The sequence below is a fragment of the Gavialis gangeticus genome, unplaced genomic scaffold (genome assembly GCF_001723915.1).
Source record: "Gavialis gangeticus isolate Ggan-Ray unplaced genomic scaffold, GavGan_comp1, whole genome shotgun sequence".
Taxonomy (NCBI): Eukaryota; Metazoa; Chordata; order Crocodylia; family Gavialidae; genus Gavialis; species Gavialis gangeticus.
In genome coordinates this window covers 186,031,727-186,043,112 of record NW_017729022.1, presented here as the reverse complement: position 1 = coordinate 186,043,112, position 11,386 = coordinate 186,031,727, and the positions used below count along the sequence as shown (strand labels likewise).

The 11,386-nt window shown below is 47.1% G+C and overlaps 1 long non-coding RNA gene across 2 annotated transcripts in view; it reads left to right on the top strand.

Moving 5' to 3' along the window:
• Positions 1 to 1,604: 1,604 nt before the first annotated feature.
• LOC109296982 overlaps positions 1,605 to 11,386 on the top strand; it is a 17,429-nt gene continuing 7,647 nt past the window's right edge. Inside the window, exons 1-3 of one of the 2 annotated variants that reach the window (XR_002097128.1) lie at positions 1,605 to 1,881; positions 4,285 to 4,427; positions 9,216 to 9,217. This is a non-coding gene — a long non-coding RNA (uncharacterized LOC109296982). Of the gene's footprint in view, positions 1,882 to 3,754; positions 3,835 to 4,284; positions 4,428 to 9,215; positions 9,218 to 11,386 lie in introns of those variants that run through there. The other variant, XR_002097129.1, reaches the window with a different exon arrangement.

The window sequence follows — 11,386 nt, the reverse complement described above, 5'->3', positions numbered from 1 at the left end:
GGGTCCAAGGTGCCAGCTCTGAGCAGGCTTCTCTGCCTGGGTCCTGCCACTGGCCTCCCTAGCAGGAATTCTTGTGTTCCTGTAACAGGGAACCCTAACCCTGTTACTAAGAGGCAGGGTGGCCCCTTTAAGCCCAGAACCTTCCAGTCACAGCCGGCCGGTCAAGTAGGGTTTAAGGCTCAAGCCCTGAGGGCCGGTTAGGTGACTGGAAAGGGCAGGGCCTGGCTCACATATAAACCCCAGGGCTGAGGCCAGGACGGCAGTTCCCTGCCAGCAGCCAAGGAGGAAAGAGTTTTCCCAGAGCAACTAAAAGGGAGAGGCCTGACTGCAGGTACAGCCTCTGATAGGGGTGAGGGCTGGAGCATCCCGGGTGTGGCTTGGATGATGTTATAGCCGGGCAGCTTGAATTTATGTTATAGCCCAGGGGCTTGTGTTTTGTTTGCTGTCTAAGACCGGTGGTTTGGGTGAGGCTATTAGGGGATGGAAGAGGCCTCATAGGGGACCCACAGCAGCGTCAGGACCCCAGCGCCAAAGAGGGCATGGCATTTTTGGTGTGTGCCAACCCCGGCGCCAAAGAAGGCGCAGCATTTTGGGGTGCACTGACCCCGGCGCCAGAGAGGGTGTGATATTTTTGGGGGCACTGACCCTGGTACTGGAGAGGGCACAAGATTCAGGGGTGAGTGGACCCCAGCGCCACAGAAGGGCAGGAGCCCAAGCGAGGGGTTTTTTTTGAGAGCTAGAGCCTGGGAGTCAAACCCTGATTAGTCGGTTGGGTTTTTTTGACTGACAGGCCTAGCTAGAGAAAAGGGGGTAAGCACACTGTGGCCGAGACCCCGACATAAAGAGGAATTTACAAATACCATCTGCAAGGCTTGGGATGTGGTGTAGAGGAGGAACAGAGCTGCAGACTGTTAATTACATCTACTACTCAATTAAAAACAAGGTATGGCAGGTGAGAAAGTGGACGGTTAGCCCATAACAGGTGGGCAGGGCCACTGGTACCCCTGTTACAATGGTGCATTGGCTGGGAAGTTTTCATACGGCAGTATGCATCATAGGACGCTGGTTCACCCGTATTGGGTCCAGGGAGAGAGAGAAACAAGAACAGACACTAACCCCAGACCCAGAGTCACAGCAGCAAGCCTTGGATCGGCTATGGTAAACAATACACGGCCTACAGGATCAAGCCGCAAGACAACAGGCACTGTTAGCCATCATCCACCCACGATCAACAACCCAGGTGCGGATGTGTGGCTATGGAGCCGGAGTTGACTCTGAGGTGGAAGATGAGCCACCCGCATTGACGGTGGAGGTGACGATGGAGGGAAAAAAGGTATGGGCTATGCTCGACTCAGGCTCATTGCAGACCATGGTGCAAAGCGACGTGTTACTGCCAAGAGATAGGGAAATAGCGGACTGCGTAATTGTGCAATGCTGGTGCAGGGATTCCATGGAAACTGACAGAGTGAGGGGTCATCCTACAAGTAAGCAATAGGACCCGCCAGATACTAGTTGGGGTCACTGAGCGTTGTACTGGTCTGTGACTGGCCAGAGTTGTTGAAAGAGATAGCCAGCGTGAGGCAAAAGGAAGGGACTGAGATGAGAGAAAGTAGCTGTTGGAGGCCCTGGGAGACTGGGAAGCCCAAGGCTGGATGAGAAGGTGACCCGAGGGCTGAGGGATTCACAGGTGAAACCAAACAACCTCCTCCCGAAGAAGAGGCTGAACAAGAGGTGGATATCACACATTTGTGGGAGGACAAACATTTCCAGTTGGAGCAGAGTCAGGAGGCAGATTTTCAGTATGCTTTGCAGGAACACTTGGCTCTACGAAACGGCGAGGTATTGTGACCTGAGCTGATGAAGACAACACTGAGGTTCGAGGTAAGAAATGACCTCGTGTACCAAATTGAGCAAGGGAAGCCTGAAGGAGGGGAGGTCGTACAGTTGCTGGTACCTCAGCGATATCGACAGGCTTTATTGAAGGTGGCCCATGAGCTCCCTATGGGTGGACATTTGGGTAGGGACGAAACAGAAGCCTCCATTCGGGCAAGATTTTTTTGGCCAGGACTGTTGCCCGAAGTGGCAAGGTATTCCGCTTCATGTCCCGCATGCCAAAAAGTGAACCCAAGGCACCCTCCAAAAGCTCCTTTAATTACGATGCACTTGGTAGAGGTTCCCTTTGAGCGGGTGGTGGTAGACATCATGGGGTCACTTCCCAGAAGTAGCACTGGAAACCAGTATATTTTAGTTTTACTGGATTATGCAACAAGGTACCTGGAAGCTGTGCCGATGCAGACAGCGTCCACTCCAAAGGTGGCAAACGAGCTATTGAAAATATTCTCAAGAGTAGGACTCCCTAGAGAACTGCTGACAGACCAGGGAATGAATTTTACATCACACTTGTTTGAAGGAGTGAGTAAAGCTTTGGGGATTAAACACCTGAAGACGGCATTGTATCATCCCCAAATGGATGGGCTCGTGGAGCATTTTAACTGGATGTTGAAGCAAATGTTAAAGAAATTAGTGGTTGAGAGTCCTCAGAATTGGGATAAAATGATACCACCTTTGTTGTTTGCTGTAAGAGAGGCACCCAAGGGCTCAACCAGGTTTACACACTTTGAACTATTGTATGGCTGGCAACCAAGGGGAATCCTGGATCTGATTAAAGAGAGTTGAGAAGAACAGCATGGTAAAGATCAAAACTTGATCCAATACATGATACAACTGTGGGAACACCTTGAAGCAGCTCCGAGCGAGGTTTTAGGAAATCTCAGAGAGGCCCAGCAATGACAAGTGAGGCATTATAACCGAGGCGCATGGGAAAGGAAGTTTGACTTGGGGGACCATGTGTTGGTTCTATTGGCTGACCATGAGAGTAAGTTACTCGCCCAGCAGCAGGGACCCTATGAAATTATATGCCAAGTGGGGCCCGTAGACTTTGAGGTGCATCAGACAGATGAACAAAAAAAGAAGCAAGCCTACCATGTCAATATGTTGAAGTGGGAAGACCAGGAGTGTATGTACCTAGCTCTTCATCCCAAGGAATTAGAATTGGGACCCTCCTTGACAGAGGGAACTGAACCGGGTGACATAGATCTGGCCCCGTGACTATCTGAAAAGCAGAGAAGACAGGCTGCCAACCTAGTCAGAGAGTATGGAGATGTGTTCCAGGAACCTCCTGGGGAAGCTCGGAGTGTGGTACACCAGATAAAAACTCCACCAGGCCAGGTGATCCGTGAGAACTGGAGACGGATTCCACAGTGACTGCAGAGCCAGATAAAAATGGAGATTGAAATGATGCTGGAGAAAGGCATCATATGCAAGCCCCACAGCGACTGGTGGAGCCCCATCGTAGCAGTACCTAAGCCTGATGGAAAAATTCTTCTCTGTATCGAATTCCAGAAGCTAAATGCAGTAGCTAAGTTTGATGCCTATCTGATGCCAAGAGTAGATGAACTGGTGGAAAACATTGGGCAAGCTCACTATATTTCTACTTTAGACCTGACAAAAGGTTACTGGCAGGTTCCAGTAGCACCCAAAGATCAAGAAAAAACAGCATTTGCCACCCCTTGGGGTCTCTTCCAGTTCTGGCGCATGTCATTCAGATTACATGGAGCCGCAACTACACTTCAGCATCTAATGGACAGAGTTTTGGCTCCCCACGGCAGTTACACTGATGATATTATATACACTGAAGACTGGGCTCAACACCTCACCAAGCTGAGAGCAGTAATGCAAGACTTGAGAAGAGCCAGGCTGACAACCAATCCAAAGAAATGTGCAATAGGGAAAGAAGAAACACAATACCTTGGGTTCCTAGTAGGAAGCAGGAAGGTAAGACTGTTGTTAAGCAAGATGGATGCATTGCAAAAGTATCAAGCTCCTGATATCAAGAAATAAGTGAGGGCTTTTTGGGGGCTAGCTAGTTATTATAGAAGGTTTGTACCTCACTTTGCAGACTTAGTAGTGCCTTTGATGGAAATGATAAAGGCGGCGGTTCCAACCAACATGAGATGGATGCCAGATGTGGAAAAGGCATTCCGAGCAGTGAAGGACACACTATGCTTGCAACCCCTACTATATACACCAGATTTTAATAAACCTTTCCTGATGCATCATATGTGGCTATTGGAGCAGTGTTGGTTCAGAAAGAAGGAGAAGAAGAGCGCCCTATAGCCTACATAAGTAGGCAACTACACCCACCGGAATGGAATTACGCCACTATAGAGAAAGAGTGTTTAGTGACTAAGTGGGCTGTTGAAATGCTCTGATATTACCTGTTAGGGCAGCAGTTCACGCTGATCACCAATCACGTACCACTACGCTGGTTACAGAGCATGAAAAGGGACAATGCTAGACTGATAAGATGGGCCCTTAGTCTGCAACCATATTGTTTTGAGGTAAAGCATTGCCCTGGAACCCAGAATGTAAGTGCCAATTTCTTCTCGAGAAATTACAAAAGAGGAAGAGGGGCTAGGGGAAACAGAAGGAACCTGGACAAGAGAGAAGAGGGGGGGGTGTGTGTAACAGGGAACCCTAACCCTGTTACTAGGAGTGGCCCCTTAAGCCCAGAACCTTCCAGTCACAGCCGGCCGGTCAAGTAGGGGTTAAGGCTTAAGCCCTGAGGGCCGGTCAGGTGACTGGAAGGGGCAGGGCCTAGCTCATATATAAACCCCAGCGCTGAGGCCAGGATGGCAGTTCCCTGCCAGCAGCCAAGGGGGAAGGGGCTCTCCCAGGGCAACTAGAAGGGAGAGGCCTGACTGCAGGTACAGCCTCTGATAGGGGTGAGGGCTGGAGCATCCCAGGTGTGGCTTGGATGATGTTATAGCCGGGCAGCTTGAATTTGTGTTATAGCCCAGGGGCTTGTTTTGTTTGCTGTTTAAAACCGGTGGTTTGGGTAAGGCTATTAGGGGATGGAGGAGGCCTCATAGGGTACCCATGGCAGTGTGAGGACCCCAGCGCCAGAGAGGTTGCGGCACTTTTGGGGCGCACCAACCCTGGTACCAGAGGGCGCAGCATTTTGGGGTGTGCTGACCCCGGTGCCACAGGGGGCACAGTTTTGGGGCGCACCAACCCTGGCACCAGTCAGGGAATGGCATTTTTGGGGGCACTGACCCTGGTACTGGAGGGGGCACAAGATTCAGGGGTGAGTGGACCCCAGTGCCACAGAAGGGCAGGAGCCCAAGTGAGGGGGTTTTTTTGAGCTAGAGCCTGGGAGTCAAACCCTGATTAGTCGGTTGGGTTTTTTTGACTGACAGGCCTAGCTAGAGAAAAGGGAGTAGGCCCACAGTGACCGAGGCCCCGACATAAAGAGGAATTTACAAATGCCATCTGCGAGGCTTGGGCTGTGGAGTAGGGGAGGAACGGAGCTGCAGATCGCACTCCCTGGCATCGGGGCAGAAAAATGGGGAGCCTCCCACTTGATTACATCTACTAATCAATTAACAACAAGGCATGGCAGGAAAGAAGGTGGGCGGTTGGCCCAGAACAGGTGGGCTGGGCCACCGGTAGACAGACCGCAAAGAGGCACCCCTGTTACAGTTCCCTATTTGAAAACTGAAATCCCTGACTAAAAAAACCCCAGTCACTCTGTAAAATATCCTGAAATCCATGTTCCTCCGCAATTACAACAAAAGACATATATATGAGAGAGAGGGATCAGTTGGGCAATGTTTTATAGATATATCTACAGTGTTAAAGCAATTTGGAAGCCTACTAGTATCTCTATCATAATAAAATGAATTCTATATACCTATATATTTTGCTGTTTCACTTTGGTTTTCTTACCATAGAGTAGTTAGAGCTCCCTGTGACCCCTTCACTAACCACAGGGTACAGCCCCCCCACAAAGCCCATGGACAGCCCCCCACAGGAGCCACAGCCCTCCAACAGGGGTTATAGACCCCCCCAACAGGGGCCACATGGCCCTCGCAGGGGCTACCACCCCCTCTGCAGGGCCCATGTCCCACCCCACTTGCTCCCTTAGCCCCCCACATATTGCTGCCCCACCTGGCCCCATCCCCCAGCTTCTCCTGCAGCCCCAATGGCTTCCCCACCCCTGCTTGCACCCCCAGCACCTTGATGGCTGCCCCACCTGGTCCCACCACCTGCCTGCTCCCCCAGACTCCCCAATGGCTGCCCTGTCTGACCCCATCCCCTGCTTGCACCCTCCCCCCCTCGCAAAGACTGCTTCTCTGGCCCCAACTTTCTGGCACTTTAAAAAAAACAAACAAACAACCCCCCTAACTGTGGCTGTCACCTGAGTCCTGTGCTGTGTGGCAGGGCCCCAGTGACCCCAACGGAGCTGCTACTGCCAGTGACTGCAGGTCTTTATTTTTTTTAATTGCTGGGATGCTGGGGCCAGGTGGGGCAGTGATCAGGGAGGCTTGGGGGGGGCAGGCGGGGAACAGGGCCAGGTGGGGCAGCACCTGATCCCCTCTCCCCCTCCAGCCCCCCTCATCTCCTACTTACCAGCAAGAGCCCAGGTCCTGGGGTATGGAAGGACTTAAAGAGAGAGAACTATTGTATGTTCATCTCCTTTTCTTCCCTCATGCATCTTCACCTCCTCTCAAACAGCTGCCATTCCAATTTCAACTTCATGCATCTGTCAAAATATATCATCATCCTCTTCTTCCTCCTCTTCTTCCCCCAAGTCCCTACCCTTTTCTTAACCCTTCTCACTGCCATTCTTCCTTCCCCATTCTTCCTACTGCACCCTCCTAACTTCCCTCTGATTTTGTTTCCCTGCTATAGCAGGGGGACAAACTCAAGGCAAACATCCAATAATGAGATTCTATATCTAGAAAATTATAACAAATTTCTAACTTTTTTGCATATATAATTTAATTAGGGGGTCATCTTATATTCAGATAAATACAGTATACGTAAAACAAATGCAGTCTATCAGTCCACTGTCTAAAACAGTAACTATCAGGAAGGATATGTTTCCCATGAAGAAGGTAAGCTTTGTACTATACATTTCAGTGTCCTCCAAAAACATTTCTTTTGCCATCCAGATGCAGGTATTGCCTTCTATTCAGTGCATGTGAGAAAAAGACATAAGTTTGATATTTCCAACAAGCCTTCATACTAAGTGAATGTGGCACCACATTATCTTGGCATATATTTTTCACTCCCATTTTAAGAGTTTATAAACATCTTCCAACATCAAATAAGAGCAGCAGGGTAATCCAGATAAAAGAAAATCTCTAGACCTAACAACTTGACTCAGATTTATGTACTAGTTTCAAATTTTTGTTCCTCAATCCAAAAGTTGCAGCATTTCACAAGCACCATATAATGTGTTACTTGATTGGCCTTTCCAAGGATTCAATGTGCTACAACACATTGTACAGGAGTTTTATAGGTATCAATTCCCCAACACCTTTGCTATTCATTGAAAAAAATATATCATGGCCTCCTCTTTCTGTGCTCTACAAACCTGACATTTCTTAATCTAAGGTTGTCTTCCAAGATGTCAAACTGTTTTTGAATTATTTTACTGTATTCTCAGTTAAAATAGTGTCATGTAAATCAATCAAGTCGTCTTTTTTTTTTTTTTTTTTCAGGCACTTGCTGTCTTAAACCATAGCTTTCAAACTGAATCAGGGAGTAACTAGATTTCATTGTACATACTGTAGATTAGAAAAAAAGTATCAGTTGAGGATTTACTTGTTACTGTACTTGTACTGAAGCATTTGCTAATAAATTTTCTGAGAATAAGTGAATTTTCACTTGCTTAACCCTGGTCCAGATTTTTTCTAGCTGGCATGTTTTATTTATGACAGTCCCCAAAATTCCAACTGTTGAGTTCTTCTTTCTATTGCCACTGCACTTTTACACCAAGATTCAGCACAGATTAGATTTTTACACATAGTAAGAAATGCTCTGAACTCTGAAAAGCTTACAATCGATATATAGACAAAATAGGGAAAGGAAGTAACAATATCATTTTACTGATCAGGACTCAGTTATAGAGAGATCAAGGCTGTAATTAAAACACCTCCATCCAGGACACCATTTAAGCAAATGCTTAAGTCTTTTTGATGCCAGAGCATACTTATCCTGAAGAAGAATGAATTAAATCCCTTCTCAAAAGAATATGTAAATGAAATGATGCCTATGCAGTAAAGTTACCATGCCCAACAGGACTAGCTGCTAGCATACTGGGGTGCTGTGGTTGAGCTGCCTCCTAAACCAGAAGCAGTATAATAGAGTCTGGCATTTTGGTAGGCTAATTAGGACTACATAAGATGCAGACAGAAGTGCAGCTTCCAGCTATAACTTTCTGCAAAGCGTTTTAAGTTACATTACCCCAGACCAAACAGAAGTTCACTGTTGTTTCCAGGGGAAGAGGAATCTAACTGCAGTCTGGAAGCCTGTAGCCAGGTTCCCATCACAATGGCCACAGCTCTCTGCCAGTGCTCAATGTTTTCAGAATGGGGTGGAGGGAAAGGCAGTGGAGGGAGCTCATTCCTGGGGCTCCCCAGCTGGTGTTGAACTGTGGGGTGGATGAATTGGAGTGCCCCCCCCCACCTCAGGTGGGCTCCAATATGCCTGTGCCACCCTCCAAGGGGACAGAAACCCCTGCCCCAGACTGAAATCCCTCTGCTCCCTTTCCTCCCTCCCATTCTGAAAACAGCAACAGGCTGGGAGCTCCACAGATATAAGTTACAGAAGATGTTACATTCTGAAATGTCTTTATCTGATATCTTATGCAATGAGGGGCAGATTTTCACTTAAGCGGCCATTTTTGATGCTGTGTGCAGCCATGCACTTGTGCTTGGTCATATTATAGACTGCTTTCTGTGGCCAAATCAGGCAAAAGTTGTCACTTCTGTCTGCACCCTTAGTGACAGCAGAAATTAACCGGTCTGCAGCAACTGCTCAGATATGACTCTAGTGCTTTCAGTTAGGAAGTAGCCCAACAGAAGCAGCCCAGTATGGTTGCGAGTGCTGTTGCTGGGCACGGTAAATTTACCATTTAGACCTAGACTGGTTTTCCCAAAGTCACAGAGAAAGTACATGGCAGAGCCAACAATGCAAATTAAATCACGAGTCCCAGCCTTAACCAAAGGATCATACACCGATTTTCTCACCCATGTGAAATGCAGTATCATTATTTCTAGTATTATCTTCTTCATTGCAACCACTATCCCTTGAATTTCACCTAAGGCTTTGTCACTAAACACTACAGACAAAGGGCCAGTTCCAAGCTGTTCTCATAGGTGCCTAAACAGGATTTAGATGCCAAATTACAAGAAAGCAATACAGACTATACCTCTCCCAGCAGCCACAAAACTCAGGGTGGAATTCTGGTACACTTTGTGCAACTACACAGCACTTACCCAGCCATGTAGGTGGTATTTTTGGCACTCCTGAACAGTTTGTTCCCATGTAATGTGGATGTCTAAGCATACACTAAGCAGCCTCAGTAGGCTGTGCATTGACTGAATAGCTAATTTGGCTGTCTCGGGGGCAGGAAGACAGGGTAAGAGCTGGTTATGCCGTCAGAAGGCTTAGTGCATTTTAGAGCTATGCCCCATTTCAGAGTTCAAACAAAAGCAGATTCTTTACTTTGAAACTTCTGTTAGCAGAAAAAATGCAGGCCCTTCTACCCACTTCTCACCTCAAAGAAAATTGAGCAAATATTATTGCCTCTTTCAGCTTAGGAGGCAAGGTTGAGATGCACTTTATAGGATAACTGAATCAGAAATGCATAAGCTTTCATGAGTGACAACTCACTTCACCAGGTAATAGGAAAGGACAAACTATGAAGGTTCTTTACCCTTTCCGTCAGGGAGGGACCTTTATAAATGCTCTCATCTGAGAACCTGCTAGGGATCTGATTTATCCCAGCTGTACCTTATTACCAGTCAGGGCAAGCAGCTCCTCCTAGCTTTTTAAAGAATTTCTGCATCTTTTCATAAAAGGGTCATTAATATTCTAGCTTTAATGTAGTGGTTCACAATTAGGGTGCTGCAAAATCCATTGAAGGGTGCTGCAGGAAATGTGAGGAGATAAGGGAGATGTGAGAAGATAATTAGATCAAGGCAAGCTCCCAGCATGAAGAGATAAATAAAGTAAAGCTTAAGCTTTCCCTCCTTGGTGGTTCCTGCCCCACTGTCTGACTCCTCTGCAAGGAAGTAAGTACTGTAATAAATACATTAGCTTTTGAAGTGTGGTGTTAACTTACAAAAGTTATGGAGGAGTATCTTGAGTCTTAAAAGGGGTGCCTTGAGCCTGAAAAGGTTGAGAACCACTGCTCTAATATCTGAGTGGTTATGGGAATTTGCCCCAAAAGCAGAAAAACTCCAAGTTCTTAGGCACTTCTCACCCAGAAAGGGCTTGAAACTGCTTCAGCTTCTCAATGCTGTGCTCTAGCTACCATGCTACAGGTGCCACAATGCCACATTACCTAGATTCTTCTACAACACTTACTTTAAAGCTGAGCCATTGCAATTTGGATTCAGTAGTGATTAGATAAAGTGGATGGAACAATGGGAACATTTCTGTTTCGTTGCAATCAAGAGTCCAAGCTAGAATGCAGAGCCTGCTGCTCTCCAAAGCAGCATCCATCTTATTGAGCCACACACCTTCTAGCTTGCTCTTTTCTTTGCCCCACAATTCCCTCTCTTGACTGCCCAGGGACCAATTTCAGAAGGAGCATGTTGACTCAGAAAGCGTGCTAGCTCATGCCTAACCTGCAGTGTGGTGATTTTAATATACTACTTTGGAAAGTTGGAGACAGACATCATCTTTCTGGGCTGGTAGTGGATAGGCATAGAATCCAATTTTCCTGCATTCTGGGTGCGGTCCCTAACCACTGACCCAAAATATGGGAGGATTTAACAGCCACTAGCTATGGGTTTTTGTCTGGATAAGCTTTGCGACTTACACAACTGTGTACATGTGCATCTGCCCAGCCAGTATATAGTCTACTAAGCACACTCAGAATATGCATGTATACTTATGCATCCACACTGCAATGTTAATACAAGTGGAAACTACTTAAGTACCAAAAAGGGTGCTTACATGGCTGGAAAACTACCAGTTAGGTGTACAAAGGTTAACAGAATTCCATGAGTGTCAAAATTATTTTGACACCTAAGTGCTGGATTGAAAAGATCTCTAGATGCCTAAATGCAGATTCCTAGGTGTGTGGAAATGCCTAAGTGGGGCATCTACTCTCAGAAGAGGTCTTTGTGTTCTGGAGACTGAGTGGATTATAGCACTGAGTGAAGTACCTAAAATCCAGAGAAGGTCAGGGGAATATTCGCATGCATCCTTGTGCTCCATGTTTCCTGTTGACTAGTGGTCATTCAGGCTGTGTACTGGTATTTGGGGAGGTTTCATAATTTCATAGTTGGTAGGGTCAGAAGGGACC